The sequence below is a fragment of the Rattus norvegicus genome, chromosome 7, assembly GCF_036323735.1.
Source record: "Rattus norvegicus strain BN/NHsdMcwi chromosome 7, GRCr8, whole genome shotgun sequence".
In the NCBI taxonomy this organism is placed as follows: Eukaryota; Metazoa; Chordata; class Mammalia; order Rodentia; family Muridae; genus Rattus; species Rattus norvegicus.
Window position 1 is genome coordinate 91,066,059 of NC_086025.1, and position 23,137 is coordinate 91,089,195.

Consider the following 23,137-nt stretch of genomic DNA (forward strand, 5'->3'; position numbering starts at 1 on the left):
CTAAGTTATGAGCAAGCCTAAGTTATGCACCCACTACCACAGACAGCACTGGGTCCTGTCACCTTGGCTTCCCCACCACAGTAGGCGGTAGGTACCCTGTCTAACCCGTGCCAAAATAAATCCTGACAGGTATTTAATCACAGCAAAATGAGCAAACCCACACCACACCCTCCATCTTCCACATGAGCCTTCTTTCATTTAGAAGAATTTATATGCTTATAAAAAGAAGTTAATATTGGAATCTTGGTGGGTGGTCACTGCACAAAAACAAACACTACTGTATGGGAAACTTGTTTAAAAACCAAGATATTGGGCTGGGGATTTAGCTCAGTGGTAGAGCGCTTACCTAGGAAGCGCGAGGCCCTGGGTTCGGTCCCCAGCTCCGAAAAAAAGAACCAAAAAAAAAAAAAAATATATTACCACAATGAAAAATGTCATCCTGTGTTGTCACTGTATTTCTGAGGATGTGAACAGAGCTAGAAGCAAATATATATGTATATATACATATTTAATTTAATATTTAATGTTATATTGATTTATATATTAATATATAATTTAATATTTCATATTATTTGATAATTTAAAATAAAAAATAGAATTATCCAGCTCCTTTCCCCTTATCTTTCTAACAACAGCATTTCTCAAGTTGATACATTGTCTTTGAAAGATTCTTCTAAATGGATACAATTCTTTCATTTTCCATTTAGGTCAATTCCAGCTTTCATTTTGTAGGTAATGCTTGAGAAAAAGCAATGTTAGTATTATTGTCCTTTCCCCTTCCTGTCAGTTTACTTTTAAAATATAAATTTCCACAAGTATAGTTACAGAAAACAGGCTACTAAGGCTTCTATCATGCTTGAGAGACTTCCCCCAGTGCTTGCTTCGGCAGCACATATACTAAAATTGGAACGATACAGAGAAGATTAGCATGGCCCCTGCGCAAGGAGAGACTTCCCCCAAAGACTTTCCAAAAGGGTTAAAGGCCTATCATTCCCACGAGCCATTCAAGAATGAACTGACCTCATTTGCATTTTTAGTAATGCAATTGTATAAAATAAAACTTTGATATTAACTTTACTCATTGCTTTGACAGTAGAGAAAATTAACCGCATGCCCATATTTGCCTGCCTATCATATATTCTATGACAAGATTTTCCTTTGTCTTTGCCAGTTTCTCTCCCTTTATGACATGTGCTCTGACCTTCATCTTGTTTCTTGTCCTAGACTCTCTATATTGTCCTGGCCATTGATTCACACAGAAGCTCCCAAAGAAAAAGAAAATAAATACCCGAAGTCTTCTATGCCTGCCTTGGCTGGTATTGTTTCTGCTAGTGTCTGTGACTATTGAGTGCTTTGAACATGCTAGACCCTGGGCTGGAAAGATGGCTGAATGGTTAAAAGAGGACCGGCTTTTCCTCCAGGGATCCCAGGTTTGATGCCTCATAGGGCCTCACTAGTATCTTAACTCCAGTTCCAGGGGATCCAGCACTCTCATCTGGCCTCCATGGGCACTGAACCCACACATGGTGAGCAGACACATGTGCAGGCAGAACACCCTTACACATGAAGGAAAAATACAGGCCGATTTTTAATGTGATTTAACTAGATCAAGTGTATAATGCACATAGATTTCTAAGAATCAGGCAGAAAAATATAAAAAAAATGCTCTCTAATCATTTTACATACTAAAGTCATGTCTGAATATGATGAAATAAAGTTCATTATAAATATAAAAAAGTAAGATCATTTCCCTCATTGTTTTTGCTACTAGAAACTGACCCTGGCCACCATATCCTCATGACACACGTGCAGTGAACAGAGCTGCCTGTGTAGGTGCCAGTGTCGGCAGAGACAAACCACCCAATGCTTGAGCACGAATCTCCAGGCTCTTCAGTTCTCCTTTAGGAATTTGGTAACTTGATTGTGTCCCTTTGTTTAAAAAGGAAGCAGCAGCTCAGTGTCCTGGGTCACATGCAATCTCATGGCTTGCAGGACTGAGGCAGGATGATCCCTGAGAGTTCAAGCTGTAGAAAGAAACCCTGTCTCAAAACAAGGGGGCAGTGAGATGGCTCAGCAAGTAAAGGTGACTGCCACCAAGCCTGGTGACCTCAGTTCAATTCCAGAAACTGTGTGATGGAAGGAGGTACCAACTTCTACAAATGTTCCTCTGACTTCCATTCTGACACAATGACTCTCTCTCTCTCTCTCTCTCTCTCTCTCTCTCTCTCTCTCTCTCTCTCTCTCTCTCTCAGACACAAACAAATATGTCAATAAATGGAATAAAAAAATTAACAAACATGAGGGGCTGGAGGGATGGCTCAGCGGTTAAGAGCACTGACTGCTCTTCCAGAGGTCCTGAGTTCAATTCCCAGCAACCACATGGTGGCTCACAACCATCTGTAATGGGATCTGATGCCCTCTTCTGGTGTGTCTGAAGAGAACAGCAGTGTACTCACATACATACATACATACATACATACATAATAAATCTTAAAAAATTTAACAAACATGAACCATAAAAAATTATCACAGACAATTTTTCATATATACATTCCTTTTAATTGTTATCTCTGAAACTAATTGACATTTTCATTCAAACTACTTATGATGGCAGAAAGACAAGTGTTAAGTATTTATAAGGAGTTGGGGAGATGGTTCATGGGAACCTGAGTTCAGATCCCTAGCACAGTGTAAAAGACATGGTGTGGCAATATGCATATGATATACTACAGTGTGGGGGCAGAAAGGAAAATCTCTGAAGCTCATTCACTAGTCAGCCTACCCAAATCAGTAAACTCCAGGTTCAGTGAAGAGACTATGTCTCAAAATTTAAGGTTAGAGAGCAACCAGGGAAGACACTTGAAATTGACTCCTGACAACTCCCCCCACACACATACATACATACACACACACACACACACATACACGCACATATGCACACATACATACACACACATATGCACATGCACATACACACATACACATACACACACACAGAAGTGTACTGCGCTCATGTGCACTTACATGTGGGCACACATGAACATGAACCCAAGTTTAGAAACCCAGCAAATGGGGTTGGGGATTTGGCTCAGTGGTAGAGCGCTTGCCTAGCAAGCGCAAGGCCCTGGGTTCGGTCCCCAGCTCTAAAGAAAAGAAAAGAAAAGAAAAAAGAAACCAGCAAATATTTATGGATCACAGTTTCTAGAAACCTGGAACAATCAGTGGACACAGAACCCATCCATGAGGAGGTAACATGCTGGGTAAAGGGGCAGAGGCAGAAAGAGCAAGCTGACAATGGCATTACATATTAGAAACTGACAGAGTGTGTGTGACTAGGAGAAACCAAGCAGGCCTGGAAGGAGATGCAGGCAGGAGCAGTCTGTGTTGAGAAACTAGGTCTCAGAGGAATTCATGCAGAAGGTAAGTTTTCAAGCAAACTCCCAAGTGAATCATCGGATAAATATATTTAAGCAAAAGGAATAGCTAAGTAAGGGGCCTAAAGTGGGAGCTTATAACGAGTCAGGATTCCCAGGATCTTATCTCCAGGTCTGTTTCTCCACATCTTCCTCTCCGTATACCCTGGCCGACTTGAACACTGAAATCCAGCGCCAGCATCCTCCAGAAACATCAGTAGCCACCTCTACAGCAGCCAAGTCTCTCCGCAGCCCCACACACCCACAGAGGCTTCAGGCCGGCTCCCTGCCTGTCTGAGTTCTAGAAAAGGCCGCACCTAGAGCAGGGAGGAGGCGGGGTAAATGGAGACAGACAGCTTATTTATAGATCAGGACAATCTGTGGGTTGCTTGGCAAACTTGGCTTATCTATAGGAAGAACAGCCAGTCACTGAGAAACACAATCCCTTGAGAGCAGCTTGCTCACTTGCCAGTCAGCTGGGATCCATCCCCAGCAAGGTGGCGAGCCGCTCTTTGGATGAGGGCCAAGTACAACATGCTCAGAAGCGCCTCCTGGCTAGGTCCCCACTCTCGGGCCTTCAGCTGTGGTCCTGTCTCTGTTCCTTCACATGGGTCTGAGCGTGGCGTGCCTGTGTTTAACTGTACACCTTCCAGTCACTAGAAGCCCACACCATCTTCTCAGCAGGTAAATGAACTGCACCTCAGCCTGGTCCCAGCCAAACCCTCAAGCTTCCCGTCTCCTGCTACCTAGATCCTTCCCAGCACATCCCACTCCCCTTCATCGGCAAGACCCACTGCTTCCCAGCATGCCTTTGCCCCTGCTCCTCCATCATCACCTGGCTGAAGCCACACTCTCCTCGTGAAGAGCTTTAACTGAAATGTGCCCTTCCAAGGTATAGATCCTGCTCCACTGCTTCCTAATTCATGTCTGGAACAAATTCATTGTCCAGTCTGTGGTTTGATCACCTCGTCCTTAAGGAATAACAGTAACTACTACATGTCTTCCTGACATTGTAAGTATGTTCAGTCTTCGCGAAGAGCCCATCTCCTACCTGGCAGACAGTAAGTGATAATGTCCTTTCTGTGTTCTAAAATAATATCATCATCGTTACTTTAGCTGGAGTTTCTCAGGCCGTGGTTGTGGGAGCTGACTCCCAGCCTCTCGGTAGATGGAAAGAAGAAAAGAGACTGGAAGTGGACCAGGCTTCGACCTCAAGACACACGGGGTTGGGAGTGGGGGTGTAGCGGGCAGCAGACCTACTTCCTCCTGTGAGGCCCCACCTCTCAAAGACGCCACAAACAACCCAAACAGCGCCACCAGCTGGCCACCGTGCATTCAAAACCCTGAGTCAGCAGGTAACATCTGAGCCCTAAGAAGTTTAGGTTAAGGGTCTCTCTGCTCAGATGCAACTCAGACCAAAGCAGGCAGCCATACCAAAATTGCATTGTGAGTGACCTGTGCACAAAATGGAGACCAGGAAGTCAGACAGACAGCTAATTACTGCAGCAAAGGCCATGCCCTCTGTCCCACTGTCTATGGGAAGCAACCTGGAAGGATCCTCCAGTCAAAAAGGAATGGGCTGGCAATTGAAGCTATGAGGAAAGACTGGTATTTTTGAACCACGGGGTCTCCTGTGCAGTTTCTGAAGAAGCACTGGTCTCCTGGTGAAATTCTATGGATTCTAATTTCAGTTGAAAAAAAACTTGTTGTAATGTAAATCAAAATGTTTTTAAATGTCCTGAGTCACTAACTGGAGCTTCGCAGAGACAGAGTTGATAGGAGACGGTCTTGAGTAAGGGATAGATAGCACGTGGGTGGGTGTGCAGAGAAGGGTACTGTTATTCCAGGAAATAATTCCCTTATGCTTCTGTAAGTGTGGTTTCCACTTAGCACTGTTCCTCAGATATGTTTCCTTTAGTTTTAAGTACCAAAACCCAATCAGGCAAGCCCAAAAAAAGGAACAGAATACAATCTCGGTATGGATGTCTCCGGCAAGACTCCACTAAAGTCCAGCCCCATTATGAGATCCTGTGATAGCATTGTGGTATGGTAAAGGCTCTGTCCTGGTGAATGAATGGATCAATCCATCCGTGTCGCTACAGAAGTCACTGGTTAATAGGTTATGGAGTTATCTCAAGGCTGGATCTGCTATGAAGTTAATTGAGTTAAGTCTCTGATGCATTCACTTGCCAGGTGAGCTCCTGTCCAGTCTTAGACTCTGTCGGCAAGAAAGCCATTACCAGATGCAATCCTACAACCTTAAGCCAGAACTATAAGAAAAACAAGCAGCCCCTCGTTTCTTTTCCTTTTCCTCTTCTTCTTTCCTCTTCCTCTTAGGTTCAGTCTTATCTTTGTGGGAGAGATAATAAGGGTCAACAATCTCCTCAATTTCAAACACTCCTAAAAATTAGCAGGCGTTTTTTGATGTTGAATCCCAGTCCTCAGAAACCAATCTGATTGGCCCAACCTCACTCATGTGTTCACCAGCCCATCAATCTTTCAGAGACCCCATGTCCTATAGAATAAGCACAGAAGCTTTGCATAATTGCCAAAAACAGAGGCCAGTATAAACTAGACTTCACTGGTGAAATTCGTGCTGCTTGCCATATATGCAATCACGGGAACACATGTGATCATACATGCAATCATGGGAACACATATTACCATACAATCATGGGAACATATGTCATACATATATTATCATACATATTATCATACATGCAACCGTGGGAACACATATCATCATACATGCAATCATGGGAACATATATCACCATATATACAATCATGGGAACACATATCATCATATATACAATCATGGGAACACATATCATACATACATGCAATCGTGGGCACACGTATCATCAAGGCTTCTTCTCCCATCACAAAAGATTCAGCCAAAAGCTATGACCAATTAGAGATCATAATTTTCTATGGAAAGTACTATTGCCAGATTTGCTACATAAAAATACAAGATAACCAATTAAGTTTCAGTATTTATGAAATGGCCAGCAAAAGTGTGTTCAATGAGATACTTGGAACATACATTAAATTTTTTTTCATTGTTTCTGTGGAATTCAATTTTAACTGGGCATTCTGAATCTTAACTGCCAACCTGGTGAAAAGACGATGCCGTCGCCTGACTCTGGATCCCTGACATTTCCAAAATAATAACCCTATCTCTGGGAATGTCAGTGCTGGAGACAGCTGAGGGGTTTTCAATATGCCAAATTGAGGACACTGTGACTGAAGCTGGCACCCTGAGAGCGAAGCGGATCTGCATAATTATCTGTGAATTAAATTGCTTTGTTGCAGAGAGTCAGCTTATTAAATATGCATTTCAGTGTTGGAGTGGAATGGCTGAAGAATTTGAGTATCAACAGATGGAAACTCTGCCACTGCACCAGTGACCTTTACCTGTCAGGCTGGATCTCGGGACCACACACAGGAAGACATTATTCCTGCAAACACCATTCTCCAGTGGCTTTGGATGGGGAGCATTGGGCTCTGTCAGGACTAGACTGTGCAACTAAATGGCCATGACAGCCACCGAGATGGGTAAATGGTGCTGAGGACCTAGCTCAGTGAATAAAACCCTTGTAACTACATGAACCTCAGGTCAGAGCCTTAGAACCCATGTAAAGACAGGTGCTGTACTCCCAGTACCCCTGCAGACATATGGGAGAAGAGAGACTCCCTGGAAACATGTAGGAATGCTAGACTGGAGTATGTACCTATATCAGGCAGTCAGTCATGAGCAATCTGTCTCAAGCACAGTGGACGGTGAGGACTGGACCCAAGTTTGTCCTCTGACCTGTACACAGGCACCAAGCCCAGCATAGCTGACATCACAGCCAGACACTGGGGCCAAGAGCACAGGAGGATTGAGGCCCTAACCTCAGAGTTAGGGAAATCACTTCCTAACACTGGGAAAACAGTTTTTCGTCAGGTGAAGCACAGCTCAATTTTTATAACTTTCACTGAACTTGATCCTTGAACTATATAATACAAGCATAAAGTGAATTCTGAGTACTGTAACTCCCTCTTCTCTCCAGTCCACCTCCTGCCCTTATTCCTTCCCACTTACCCAGAACTCCCTCCCCCACATTCTTGACTTCTTTTTGAGAGCTCAACCAGGATCGTCTATGCCATTTATTTTATCGATCAGAGAGCTATAGACTTGAACATATAGATTGTCCCTGATGTCATAAATATTAAAAATTGTAAGAGCCAAAGGGATGGATAACACGAAGGAAACAGTGTCTTCCTGACACACGGAGACTAACACACAGGTGAACTCACAGAGACTGTGGCACCAGGCTCAGGGACTGCATAGGTCTCAGCCATATGGAGTCCCAGCACTAAAAGGAGAAAGTGGACCTGTGCTCTCATCCCTAACCCAGAAGCTAGATCCAAATGACAACTGCTTACAGAAGAAAAATTAGTTTTCTCCAATGGAGTCTCATTGATTATATAAACTTCACTTAAGGAGGGCCCCATGCCAGTAGACAGCCAATACAAAATGAACTCCATGGTAATTAGGAAGATTTTTTTTGTCGAATATTGCTTTGTTTGGGCATTGTTTATCAAACTAGTCTTTTGCTTTTATATTATGGTTTGCAATTTATGGTTTTATGAGTTGTACATTGCGGGATGTGTGTGTGTGTGTGTGTGTGTGTGTGTGTGTGTGTGTGTGTTTCTTGTGCTTTTGTTTGTTGTTTGTTTTGCCTATTTGTTTTCCAAAGACAGCAAGAAAGACAGTGTGGACGTGGAGAGGTAAGGAACTGGGGAGGATCTGGGAGAAGATTGGGGGATGTGAAACAGCGATCAGAATATATTATATGAAAAAGGTTGTCAATTAAAAATAATAAATAAATAAATACAAAACAACAACAAAAAAGAATCCTGTGGCACAGAGCAGCACATTTAAAGTTTTAAAAAATAGTCTAGGGCTGGGGGTGTAGTGAAGCAGTTGTGTCGGCCGTACAAGGCCCCGGTTTTAGCCTCAACACTAACCAAACCTTAATAATAATAATGTAAGCTCTAAGGAAGCTCAGCATAGCTTAATCTCGCTGAGCCCCAGTTGTCTCCTCTATAAGAAGTGGGCCACGATGTAATACAATCTCTAAATAAAATCACTTGTGGCGAAGAATTTTTTTTAACTCTGAGGCTTTATTCAAACATAAAAAGACTTTTAATATTCTTCCTAATTACTTGTGTTTTTCTTTTTCCTTAATTAGTATCAACACTTTCACATGCATATGAAACAGACCAAGATGTCCATTCAGGAATAATTAAGGGGGAAAAAGGCTTTATTTTAGAAAGACTGTGGGATGCTGTTGGAGGGACAGCATGTCTTTTCTTTTTTCCTTTTTTTTTTTCAGGAAATTAGATGCAAATGAATTTATCTTCCTGAGGTTCTTCTGTACCTCATTTTAATCGAAGCTTCCTTGCACCAAAGCAATGTGGTTATGCTTATAATATATTATAAATATAACATAGTATAATAGTGAGTAATGATGAACAGGAAAAAGCTAGAAAGCCTGAGCAAGGGGCGGTGACAGCATGGGGTTAAAATCGATGTTTGGGAAGAAGGGCGGCGAGAAAGCAGGAAGCACAAAGAGATACACCCAACACTCTCATGCACAATCACACCCATTCACACAGATCACCCTCACTCCTTCACACTCACTGGTGGAAGGGCCTCCTCCCTCCCTTCATCCTCTCTTCCAGTGTAGACCAGTCTTTCCCTTGGAACAAAGGCTGTGTGTTTGCACACATGTAGAGTGCATGTGCATGCATGATCTGGTCGGTTTATCCTAGAGCTTTACATAATTGGATTTTGGAAGGCTGTGCATGGCTGGGGCGTTCCAGACTGAAGGACCAACAGTGTTACAGAGGCTTGCTTCACAACTCTCTTGGGGCACACTAGAAGCTAGGAAGGGCCTGGCCTGCTTCCAAGCAGCCGTTCTAGAAGGGGGAGAGCTAGCAAGGGAGTTTCCTATGTGCTTTGAAGTAATCTTGAGTTGAAAGGCATCATAAAGATTTGCCTGTTCATGAACTCATAGAAACTGTGATTGTTACCTTCAAAAGACCCGTATGAGATTGGTCCCACTGAGATCCCCACATGGATGGGGTTAGGGGCTCACAAGGCCCCACCTTTCCCTAGGGGAGTAGTAAAAGAAATTTAAAAAAACAGAAGAGTATTACTGTGTGGTCTTTCATTTTAAAAATGCAGAAATCAAGGAGGACTAGAGAAGGACAGTGACTTACCTGGAATCACATCGGTATTTTTATAAGTCTTCCCCTGAGTCTCTGCCATAGGCATTGCAGAATAGCACACCAGAGTCAGTGTCCTACCACATAAGGTAGAATGAAGCAAAAGCAAATAGTAGAACTTGGAATGCTGGAGGAACTGACAATCACTTCTGATTTGGAAACTAGAAATTCTTCCATAAAGAATGTGGTTTCCAAGGCTGTCACTAGAAACTTGAAGGATCCTAGCCACCCAGTGCCTACACAGACACATTCATCATGGCCACCTGCTGTCTCAGGCCACTCCCCTTGGAAAGTCACACCAAGATAGCAGGCCATTTAAAAAAAAATTAGCAAGGCAAGAGGGGAAGCGATAAAAAAAAAAAACATAGAAAGGGAAAGAAACAGAAAGCAGTGACTTCAGAGTCTCTGAGAACAGTTCCAAATGTGTCACATCTGTCTGAAAATGGAATCACTTAAACATGCAAGAAGTGAACTGAAGAGCAAGGAAGCATTCCCTGACCCTGCTGGCAAGTCAGAGTGTTTGGTAGGGTTTCCTAAGAGGCGATGGTAGGAACATTGACCTCCTTGTGCGAGCCAAGTACTGACTGGATCCTTGCTGAAGACCACTGGGCCAGCCAAGGGGGAAAAGCTCAATAATGTTCATAGCACACTTACTTATAACAATCAGAAGCTGGAAAGAACCTAGATGTCCTTCAACAGAGGAATGGATACAGGAAATGTGCTACATCTACACAATGGAGTACTACTCAGATATTAAAAACAATGACTTCAAGAAATTCTTAGGCAAATGGATGGAACTAGAAAATATCATCCTGAGTGAGGTAACCCATTACCAAAAAAAAAAAAAAATACACATGGTACAAACTCTCTGATAAGTGGATATTAGCCCAAAAGCTCAGAATAACCAAGAAACAATTCACAGACTGTATGAAGCTCAAGAAAAAAGAAAACCGAAATGTGAATGCTTCAGTCCTTCTTAGAAGGGAGAACAAAATACTCACGGGAGGAAATACGGGACAAAGAGTGGAGCAGGGACTGAAGGAAAGGCCATCCAGAGACTGCCCCAACTCCGGACCATCCCATATGCAGCCACCAAACCCACTCACTATTACTGATGCCAAGAAGTGTTTGCTGACAGGAATCAGATATGGATGTCTCTCTCTTTTTTTTTAATTAACTTAAGTATTTCTTATTTACATTTCGAGTGTTATTCCCTTTCCCAGTTTCCAGGCCAACATCCCCCTAACCCCTCTCCCTCCCCTTCTTTATGGGTGTTCCCCTCCCCATCCTCCCCCCATTGCCGCCCTCCCCCCAACAATCACGTTCACTGGAGGTTCAGTCTTAGCAGGACCCAGGGCTTCCCCTTACGCTGGTGATCTTACTAGGATATTCAATGCTACCTATGAGGTCAGAGTCCAGGGTCAGTCCATGTATAGTCTTTAGGTAGTGGCTTAGTCCCGGGAAGCTCTGGTTGCTTGGCATTGTTGTTCATTTGGGGTCTCGAGCCCCTTCAAGCTCTTCCAGTTCTTTCTCTGATTCCTTCAACGGGGGTCCTGTTCTCAGTTCAGTGGTTTGCTGCTGGCATTCACCTCTGTATTTGCTGTATTCTGGCTGTGTCTCTCAGGAGCGATCTACATCCAGCTCCTGTCGGTCTGCACTTCTTTGCTTCATCCATCTTGTCTAATTGGGTGGCTGTATATGTATGGGCCACATGTGGGGCAGGCTCTGAATGGGTGTTCCTTCTGTGTCTGTTTTAATCTTTGCCTCTCTATTCCCTGCCAAGGGTATTCTTGTTCCCCTTTTAAAGAAGGAGTGAAGCATTCACATTTTGATCATCCATCTTGAGTTTCATGTGTTCTAGGCATCTAGGGTAATTCAAGCATTTGGGCTAATAGCCACTTGTCAATGAGTGCATGCCATGTGTGTTTTTCTGTGATTGGGTTACCTCACTCAGGATGATATTTTCCAGATCCAACCATTTGCCTATGAATTTCATAAAGGCATTGTTTTTGATAGCTGAGTAATATTCCACTGTGTAGATTTACCACATTTTCTGAATCCATTCCTCTGCTGAAGGGCATCTGGGTTCTTTCCAGCTTCTGGCTACTATAAATAAGGCTGCGATGAACATAGTGGAGCATGTGTCTTTCTTATATGTTGGGGCATCTTTTGGGTATATGCCCAAGAGAGGTATAGCTGGATCCTCAGGCAGTTCAATGTCCAATTTTCTGAGGAACCTCCAGGCTGATTTCCAGAATGGTTGTACCAGTCTGCAATCCCACTAACAATGGAGGAGTGTTCCTCTTTCTCCACATCCTTGCCAGCATTTGCTGTCACCTGAGTTTTTGATCTTAGCCATCCTCACTGGTGAAATCTCAGGGTTGTTTTGATTTGCATTTCGCTTATGACTAAAGATGTTGAACATTTCTTTAGGTGTTTCTCAGCCATTTGGCATTCCTCAGCTGTGAATTCTTTGTTTAGCTCTGGACCCCATTTTTAATAGGGTTATTTGTCTCCCTGCAGTCTAACTTCTTGAGTTCTTTGTATATTTTGGATATAAGGCCTCTATCTGTTGTAGGATTGGTAAAGATCTTTTCCCAATCTGTTGGTTGCCGTTTTGTCCTAACCACAGTGTCCTTTGCCTTACAGAAGCTTTGCAGTTTTATGAGATCCCATTTGTCGATTCTTGATCTTAGAGCATAAGCCATTGGTGTTTTGTTCAGGAAATTTTTTCCAGTGCCCATGTGTTCGAGATGCTGCCCTAGTTTTTCTTCTATTAGTTTGAGTGTATCTGGTTTGATGTGGAGGTCCTTGATCCACTTGGACTTAAGCTTTGTACAGGGTGATAAGCATGGATCGATCTTCATTCTTCTACATGTTGACCTCCAGTTGAACCAGCACCATTTGCTGAAAATGTTATCTTTTTTCCATTTGATGGTTTTGGCTGCTTTGTCAAAAATCAAGTGCCCATAGGTGTGTGGGTTCATTTCTGGGTCTTCAATTCTGTTCCATTGGTCTATCTGTCTGTCTCTGTACCAATACCATGCAGTTTTTATCACTATTGCTCTGTAATACTGCTTGAGTTCAGGGATAGTGATTCCCCCTGAAGTCCTTTTATTGTTGAGGATAGCTTTAGCTATCCTGGGTTTTTTGTTATTCCAGATGAATTTGCAAATTGTTCTGTCTAACTCTTTGAAGAAATGGATTGGTATTTTGATGGGAATTGCATTGAATCTGTTGATCGCTTTTGGTAAAATGGCCATTTTTACTATATTAGTCCTGCCAATCCATGAGCATGGGAGATCTTTCCATCTTCTGAGGTCTTCTTCAATTTCTTTCTTCAGAGTCTTGAAGTTCTTATTGTACAGATCTTTTACTTGCTTGGTTAAAGTCACACCGAGGTACTTTATATTATTTGGGTCTATTATGAAGGGTGTCATTTCCCTAATTTCTTTCTCGGCTTGTTTCTCTTTTGTGTAGAGGAAGGCTACTGATTTATTTGAGTTAATTTTATACCCAGTCATTTTGCTGAAGTTGTTTATCAGCTTTAGTAGTTCTCTGGTGGAACTTTTGGGATCACTTAAATATACTATCATATCATCTGCAAATAGTGATATTTTGACTTCTTCTTTTCCGACCTGTATCCCCTTGATCTCCTTTTGTTGTCTGATTGCTGTGGCTAGAACTTCAAGAACTATATTGAATAAGGAGGGAGAGAGTGGGCAGCCTTATCTAGTCCCTGATTTTAGTGGGATTGCTTCAAGTTTCTCTCCATTTAGTTTAATGTTAGCAACTAGTTTGCTGTATATGGCTTTTACTATGTTTAGGTATGGGCCTTGAATTCCAATTCTTTCCAGGACTTTTATCATGAAGGGGTGTTGAATTTTGTCAAATGCTTTCTCAGCATCTAATGAAATGATCATGTGGTTTTGTTCTTTCAGTTTGTTTATATAATGGATCACGTTGATGGTTTTCCGTATATTAAACCATCCCTGCATGCCTGGGATGAAGCCTACTTGATCATGGTGGATGATTGTTTTGATGTGCTCTTGGAGTCGGTTTGCCAGAATTTTATTGAGTATTTTTGCGTCGATATTCATAAGGGAAATTGGTCTGAAGTTCTCTTTCTTTCTTGGGTCTTTGTGTGATTTAGGTATAAGAGTAATTGTGGCTTCATAGAAGGAATTCGGTAGTGCTCCATCTGTTTCAGTTCTGTGGAATAGTTTGGATAGTATTGGTATGAGGTCTTCTATGAAGGTCTGATAGAATTCTGCACTAAACCCGCCTGGACCTGGGCTCTTTTTGGTTGGGAGACCTTTAATGGCTGCTTCTATTTCCTTAGGAGTTATGGGGTTGTTTAACTGGTTTATCTGTTCCTGATTTAACTTCGGTACCTGGTATCTGTCTAGGAAATTGTCCATTTCCTGCAGATTTTCAAATTTTGTTGTATATAAGCTTTTATAGTAAGAGCTGATGATTTTTTGAATTTCCTCTGATTCTGTAGTTATGTCTCCCTTTTCATTTCTGATTTTGTTAATTTGGACACACTCTCTGTGTCCTCTCGTTAGTCTGGCTAAGGGTTTATCTATCTTGTTGATTTTCTCAAAGAACCAACTTTTGGTTCTGTTGATTCTTTCTATGGTCCTTTTTGTTTCTATTTGGTTGATTTCATCTCTGAGTTTGATTATTTCCTGCCTTCTACTCCTCCTGGGTGTATTTGCTTCTTTTTTTTTTCTAGAGCTTTTAGCTGTGCTGTCAAGCTGCTGACATATGCTCTCTCCTGTTTCTTTCTGCAGGCACCCAGAGCTATGAGTTTTCCTCTTAGCACAGCTTTCATTGTGTCCCATAAGTTTGGGTATGTTGTACCTTCATTTTCATTAAATTCTAAGAAGTCTTTAATTTCTTTCTTTATTTCTTCCTTGACCAGGTTATCGTTGAGTAGAGCATTATTCAATTTCCACGTATATGTGGGCGTTCTTCCCTTATTATTATTGAAGACCAGCTTTAGGCCGTGGTGGTCTGATAGCACGCATGATATTATTTCTATCTTTCTGTACATGTTGAGGCCCGTTTTTTGAACAATTATATGGTCAATTTTGGAGAAAGTTCCATGAGGAGCTGAGAAGAAGGTATATCCTTTTGCTTTAGGATAGAATGTTCTATAAATATCTGTTAAGTCCATTTGGTTCATGACTTCTCTTAGTCTGTCTACGTCTCTGTTTAATTTCTGTTTCCATGATCTGTCCATTGATGAGAGTGGGGTGTTGAAATCTCCCACTATTATTGTGTGAGGTGCAATGTGTGTTTTGAGTTTAGTAAGGTTTCTTTTATGTGTGTAGGTGCCCTTGTATTTGGGGCATAGATATTTAGGATTGAGAGTTCATCTTGGTGGATTTTTCCTTTGATGAATATGAAGTGTCCTTCCTTATCTTTTTTGATGAATTTTAGTTGAAAATTGATTTTATTTCATATTAGAATGGCTACTCCAGCTTGCTTCTTCCAACCATTTGCTTGGAAAGTTGTTTTCCAGCCTTTCACTCTGAGGTAGTGTCTGTCTTTGTCTCTGAGGTGTGTTTCCTGTAGGCAGCAGAATGCAGGGTCCTCGTTGCATATCCAGTTTGTTAATCTATGTCCTTTTATTGGGGAGTTGAGGCCATTGATGTTGAGAGATATTAAGGAATAGTGATTATTGCTTCCTGTTATATTCATATTTGGATGTGAGGTTATGTTTGTGTGCTTTCATTCTCTTTGTTTTGTTGCCAAGATGATTAGTTTCTTGCTTCTTCTAGGGTATAGCTTGCCTCCTTATGTTGGGCTTTACCATTTATTATCCTTTGTAGTGTTGGATTTGTAGAAAGATATTGTGTAAATTTGGTTTTTTCATGGAATATCTTGGTTTCTCCATCTATGTTAATTGAGAGTTTTGCAGGATACAGTAACCTGGGCTGGCATTTGTGTTCTCTTAGGGTCTGTATGACATCTGTCCAGGATCATCTGGCTTTCATAGTCTCTGTCGAAAAGTCTGGTGTGATTCTGATAGGTCTGCCTTTATATGTTACTTGACCTTTTTCCCTTACTGCTTTTAATATTCTTTCTTTATTTTGTGCATTTGGTGTTTTGACTATTATGTGACGGGAGGAATTTTTCTGGTCCAATCTATTTGGAGTTCTGTATGCTTCTTGTATGCTTATGGGTATCTCTTTCTTTAGGTTAGGGAAGTTTTCTTCTATGATTTTGTTGAAGATATTTACTGGTCCTTTGAGCTGGGAGTCTTCACTCTCTTCTATACCTATTATCCTTAGGTTTGATCTTCTCATTGAGTCCTGGATTTCCTGTATGTTTTGGACCAGTAGCTTTTTCCGCTTTACATTATCTTTGACAGTTGAGTCGATGATTTCTATGGAATCTTCTGCTCCTGAGATTCTCTCTTCTATCTCTTGTATTCTGTTGGTGAAGCTTGTATCTACAGCTCCTTGTCTCTTCTTTTGGTTTACTATATCCAGGGTTGTTTCCATGTGTTCTTTCTTGATTGCTTCTATTTCCATTTTTAATTCCTTCAACTGTTTGATTGTGTTTTCCTGGAATTCTTTCAGGGATTTTTGTGATTCCTCTCTGTAGACTTCTACTTGTTTATTTATGTTTTCTTGTGTTTCTCTAAGGGAGTTCTTCATGTCTTTCTTGAAGTCCTCCAGCATCATGATCAAATATGATTTTGAAACTAGATCTTGCTTTTCTGGTGTGTTTGGATATTCCGTGTTTGCTTTGGTGGGAGAATTGGGCTCCGATGATGCCATGTAGTCTTGGTTTCTGTTGCTTGGGTTCCTGTGCTTGCCTCTTGCCATCAGATTATCTCTAGTGTTACTTTGTTCTGCTATTTCTGACAGTGGCTAGACTGTCCTATAAGCCTGTGTGTCAACAATGCTGTAAACCTGTTTTCCTGTTTTCTTTCAGCCAGTTATGGGAACAGAGTGTTCTGCTTTCGGGCGTGTAGTTTTTCCTATCTACAGGTCTTCAGCTGTTCCTGTGGGCCTGTGTCTTGAGTTCACCAGGCAGGTCACTTGAGCAGGAAGGTTTGTCTTACCTGTGGTCCCGAGGCTCAAGTTTGCTGGTGGGGTGTTGCTTATGAGTTCTCCGAGGGGGCAGCATCAGGAAGATCTGTGCTGCCCTTTCCGGGAGCTTCCGTGCACCAGGGTTCCAGATGGCGTTTGGTGTTTTCCTCTGGAATCAGAGATGTGGGCAGAGTGTAGTCTCTTCTGGTTTCCCAGGTGTGTCTGCCTCTCTGAAGGTTTAGCTCTCCCTCCCATGGGATTTGGGTGCAGAGAACTGTTTATCTGGTCGGTCCCTTCAGGTTCTGGAGGTGTCTCAGACTCAGGGGACCTGCTGCTCCTGTGCCCTTATCTACGGGAACCCAGAGGCCATATACAGTTTCCTCTTGGGCCAGGGATGTGAGCAGGGGTGGGCAGTGTTGGTGGTCTCTTCCACTCTGCAGTCTCAGGAGTGCCCACCTATCCGGGTGGTGAGCTCTCTCTCCCATGGGGTTTGGGAGCAGTGAGCTGCTACGGCAGGGATCCTCGAGTTTGGGAATCCCGCTAAAAACCGGAAGTGTCCGGTCCTAGAGGAATTTTGCCTCTGTGTGTCCTGAGTTCACCAGGCAGGTCTCTTGGAGCAGGAAGGTTTGTCTTACCTGTGGTCCCGAGGCTCAAGTTTGCTGGTGGGGTGTTGCTTATGAGCTCTCCACGGGGGCAGCAACCAGGAAGATCTGCCGATATGGATGTCTCTTGAGAGGCCCTGCCAGAGCCCTACTGATACAGATGAGGATGCTTGCAGCTAACCATTGGACTGAACAAAGAGACCCCAATGGAGGAGCTGAAGGAGTGTGCAATCCCATAGGAGGAACAACAATATTAACCAACCAGACCCCACCAGAGCTCCCAGGGACTAAACCACCAAGCAAAGAGTACACATGGAGGGACCCAGGTTTATATGTAGCAGAGGATGGCATTCTCTGGCATCAATAGGAGGAGAAGCCCTTGGTCCTGTGAAGGCTCGTTTCCCCAGTGTAGGGGAATGTCAGGGTGTTAAGGTGGGAGTAGGAGAGTCCTCATAGAAGCAATGAAGGAGGGAGGGAGGGAAAGGGGATGACATTTGATGTAAATACATAAAATATCCAGTAAAAATTAAAATTAAAAAAGAAAAGTATGTATAATACTTGGTAGAAATGATGCATGAGGGATGCCTCTGATGATTGTGATCAATGGTGTGATACCATGGAAGGCAGAGGGGAGAAAAATGGCACTCCCTGGCATGGGGAGTGAGCAGACTGTGGTCAGTGCTGAGGACACATACTAGATAGCAGGGTAAACTCCCACAGATGAAAGGGAACATTCCCCAGGCACCTCTTGGCAGGCCATTAACCCTCAGACAGCTGAAGGTTTTGACTGGGAGCCTCACTCCTTACCCCACCCCTTAGCCACACAGCCTACCATTCCCCATCACCCAAATAAGACATTTAATTAGGAGACCAAACGTCCCCACGCACCCTCATTCTCCGTGAATAATAACTGGTGACTGATGACACCCTTTCACCTTAACTGGTGCACCAGGTTAGAAAGCAGACTGACTCGCAAGGGCGGAAATGGCAAGGGATAGAGGGTTGAACGTAACAATAAAGGACCAGTAAGAGGGAGATTACTGAATGATAGGATAGTTTTAGATCTTGACTGTGGTGTTAAACAAACCTGTAATAGCAGGCTAAAGCCATGTCTGTTTCCTGATTTCACCGCTGTACAGTAGCTATGCAAAAATATAATCACTGGAGAAGCAGATCAAAGTCACACAGTTCTCTCTGAATGACCTTTGCAACTCCCTTTGCATCTGTAACTATTTCAGTACTAAGATGTTCTTTGAAAACAACTGAAACAGACAAAAGAGGTACAGCGAACTCTGAAACCCATGGAGCTCCGTGGAGCCCTGAAACAAGGACTCAGCAGAACTGAGCTCTGTGCCACCAGCACTCACCGGGAGCGACATATCAGGAGCTAGTAGGAGCAGAGATGGCTGTTGCTGCAGACATGGTGCTAACGGAGACTCTGTTCTTTGATGTTTGGAATTGTAAGAGAAAGGGGCCAAGATGTCTCCGCAACATTTTTATTTCAGTTGATGCAAGAACATAACAGCTTTGGCCTCCACTGGCGGGAAAGAATGTGGAAACGAATCCCATGCCCGGAAGCAGCATGGTAATAGACCGGAGCATGCATCTGAGTTTCTGCAGCATTCTGGATAACAAATAGTTAACTCTAGACCCACCTCCAAGTAGGGCTGTAAGTACAGGGTTTTGGTAACCTGCTTTTAGTTTCTTCCATGTTGTGACTTCTGTCTTTCTCAAACACCTAGCTGATTTTCTCTTCAGTGTCTGAGTCAGTTAAAACCGTCATACCAGACAGCTTTAATAACCAGTGCCATCCGGCGAAGTCATCTGTTTACACCATCCACAGATTATCTCACTTCAACCGGGATGGGCGGCACACAAACGTACCAAGTGGATGCAATTATTTCCCCTTTGCAGATGAGCAGAGCTCCGAGATGTAAAGTCACATTGCCTGTGGAGGTAATACTGGATAGGGCCAAGACTCAAACCAGGCTGACTCAAGACTCCAAACCCAGGGCAGCTCACCAACAGACTACATACACTGCTTCTCACAGGATGAGACCAGCAAGGAGGCAAAAGAAACAGGGTCTCCAGAGCCAGGTGAGTCCCATAGACAGGCTCAGTCACAGTCGTGCTGCTGCTGGTGGTGGATAGGCCCAGGAAATGTTCCTCTCAGAGAACAGTGTCAGGGAGCAAGGGGTCTCTCCATTTTTTTCCTAGGGTCACCTGTGAAGGAGGGCAAGCATCCTGCCACCTCACGGCTCATGGCTAAACTCCTTTCCCAGAACACTCTGAGGAATGGCAGAGATGCAGTGCAGACGGAGGCACCCTCCAGTCCCATCTGCCAAGCAGTAGGAGCATCCAGGTTGTACATTAAACTGACCGCCAGTGGGAAGGCCAAGGCCTTTGACAATGACTAGCTATAGAATTAAGGAACTCAACAGTGATATCTCTTTCTCCACCTTCTTAAGGTCTGCAGCAGGGACATTAGAGAACAAAAGAGTGACATTTCCTGGCCTGAGGATGGTCCCTATGAAAACTCCGCTGGGGAAAGCCTTCAAAACACACTCTCACAGCAAAATGTGAGGTCACCAGGCCAAGTTATTAGATTGAATATTCTGAAGCCAAGAGCAGGGAGAGCCTCAGAGACACAGCTGGCATCTGTACCGTGAGGCTCAGCCAGTAGACTGAAGGTTTAGCCCTCCTGTCTACGTGGTTCTCACAGGCAGCCTGGGGATTTTCAGGTCAGATCAATAGGGGGACAAGGTAAAGGTAAATGGGTCAGAAGACCCTCAGCCTCACTCCTCAAGCATGTTGTGGAGGACATCGACAAGGACTATTCAGCCCCTAGTAAGATACGCCTAGAAACTAGATGCTACATTTTAATCAGGTGTACACTGCAAGCCCTGTATAATATATTTATATTAAATATATATAACTTTATAATGTATTTATAGATTCATCTCATGGACTTCTCCATATGCCATACAGAAGAATACAGTCATCATCCCTGGTCTACAGGTGAGGAGACCCAGGCTCAGAGATACCAAACAAATTGCCTAAAGTGCCCAGATAATCAACGATACAGCCAGGATTTGAACTCCTGACCTGCACTTAACTGCTCTACTACGGACTCCCACAACAGATCGTGGTGGGGATGATGGGGAAAGAAACTGGACTCCACACCTGCCCAGATCAAAAGATCCTGGCTACTAAAAAAGATCCCATGGGGCTAAGGGCATAGCTGGGTGGCAGAATACTTGTCTGTGGGGCACAAGACCCTGGGTTCAATCCCCAGTACCACCAAAAGCATCTGATGCACGTGGTTCCTTGGGCTGCCATACACGTGCACGGTAACGTGCTGCCTAACCCTGCATATGTCCCTCCCTTCCCATCCCCTACATTTTGCTTCTAACATCTGCTTTTTGAACATGTTTTTTCAACATGTTCTTTGAGGATCGCATGCTCCAGATTTTGCAAAGCCCAGATGTGAGATGTGCTTGACCCCTGGTTGTTGGAACTCAGAATTTCTATGACGTCATGCCTGCTGCTCGCTTGCAAAAGCTAGGAACAAAATTGTGAAAGAGATGGATACTGTTGGGAACGTTCTTTCTTGAGGGAAAGGAGAGAGGCTCAAGAAACTTGAAGAGTTCAAGAAACTTAAGTTTCTGGATGCTCACAAAGCTCACAGGATATGTGGGTCCTTTCCCTAAATTGTGAAAGCTAGTCAACTGATTCGAGAGAGGAGACTCTCCTCATGTTCTGTCCTCAGATTGTTTCAAGGACGCCAGTGATTTAGTCATCACCCATCTCAGAGTGGATTTTGCAGCTCCTGAATCACCGGTTCTCCTGTAAGTAACCCTCATTCACGCTTCTGCAAGGAACCCCAATAAACTCTGGTTCATGATGCTAGACCTGGATGGAGCTGTTTTCCTCCATCTCTCATTGCTCTCTCTATCTGAGGTGAATAGGAATAGCCTCGCCAGGAAAAGTCTCGATGGAAGGATAGAGGTCAAACTACTGGGAGATTCTCTGTAGAGATATACTTCTACCCTGAGCCTTTCATACATGTGAACTGATATTGTCATTGTCTGCCTATCATGGTCACTGTAGGGCTTAAAAAATTTGTGTGTGAGCTCTGAGTCCTGAAACATGCTTCTGAAAAGATAAGCTTTAAATGTTTGTAGCCATCCCTTAACAGCAACAATGCCAGTGTGTGTGTGTGTGTGTGTGTGTGTGTGTGTGTGTGTGTGTGTGTGCGCAAAGGGAGATGCAGAGATGACTTGTTAGAACACATAGTACAGGGAAGCCAGCATGTGCATCATGGCGCCGTTTGTGTCATGTCAGAAGAGGATAAAGAATGCCTGTGTTTTCCTGAATATGGATGGATGGATGGATGGATGGATGGATGGATGGATGGATGGATGGATAAGACATTGGTGCTTCTGCTTGCTTTCAGGAAGGGACTGTAGCTTGAAGCCACATTCAGATGGACATCTGCAGCATTCCATTATGGTATAGGGTGTTCAATACCAAGAAAAACTTATACACACACATAAATAGCCAAGGGGATGCTCGTGGTATCTTCACAAAGAAAATGGACAGAGCCTCAGAGACTCTGAATTTAAGTGTTGTTTCTGATACTTCTGAAACTACTTGATATTCCTGAGTCCAGATTTCTTCAGTAATGGGGTTGGGTGTAATAATGCTTTCCCAAGGCTGTCGAAAGGATGTACTTGTTTATTCTTGTTAAGGTTTTGGCCTTAACACATTCTAGACAGCTCTCTACCATTGAGCTGCAGCCACGACCCTAGGCTGTTTATTGAGTACTTGCTATAAACCAGGCCTGAATCGGTATCATGTTTTATCAAGGTGAGTCCATTAGATCTCTTCCCACATCATGTATCATGGACGTACAGAAGCATGGGGAACATGGATACACAATGACTCAGTCTGTAGCCTCACATTGTCATGAGTGCTATACCAGAAGTGACTGTATGGGACAGAGAACAAGTCAGGGCTTGTTCTCTCTCTCTCTCTCCCCCTCTCCCTCTCCCTCTCCCTCTCCCTCTCCCTCTCCCTCTCCCTCTCCCTCTTCCTCTCCCTCTCCCTCTGTGTGTGTGTGTGTGTGTGTGTGTGTGTGTGTGTGTGTATCTGTGTTGGCATGTCAATGGATGCTTCGCTCATGCACATGTGTGCGAAGGCCAGAAGTCAACTCTGTGTCATTCCTAAGGAAACTTCCACTTTCTTTTTTTTTTTTTTTTTGGTTCTTTTTTTTTTCCGGAGCTGGGGACCGAACCCATGGCCTTGCACTTCCTAGGCAAGCGCTCTACCACTGAGCTAAATCCCCAACCCCCACTTTCTTTTTAAACAAATGATTTCACCGGCCTGGACCTCACTGGGTAGGTTAGACTTGCCAGTCAGTAGACCCCAGGGATCTGCCTGTCTCCCCCCCAACCCCAACCCACACAATGTGCAGATCCTGATCTTGGATCATCCTGTATATTCCGCCTGCTTGAGAAATAACATGTAAGCTCACACCAAACAACTCAAACAGACAATGACTTGGCAAAAAAAAGAAGGGAGGAACATTTTAGATTTATGGTGTGAAAGTGTGGAGCCAGAAGTAAGAGCAAGGAATCACAAAAGCCCGACATAGCTAAGGAACAGTGTGAGGAGAAAACGTGGAGGTGTTAGGGGGAGTGAGAGCTCCCCATGACTCCAGGACCCCCTCCCCATGTTGGGGACCCTGCAATGCCTGCCTTCCATAAGCAGTGAGAGCAAGGAGCCCTCCATTT

The 23,137-nt window shown here is 43.5% G+C and overlaps 1 non-coding gene across 1 annotated transcript; it reads left to right on the forward strand.

The window, feature by feature from the left end:
- Window positions 1-873: 873 nt before the first annotated feature.
- On the forward strand, window positions 874-979 carry LOC120093906 (U6 spliceosomal RNA). The gene has a single exon (XR_005487624.1). It is a non-coding gene; the product is annotated as a U6 spliceosomal RNA (small nuclear RNA).
- The last annotated feature ends 22,158 nt before the right edge of the window (window positions 980-23,137 follow it).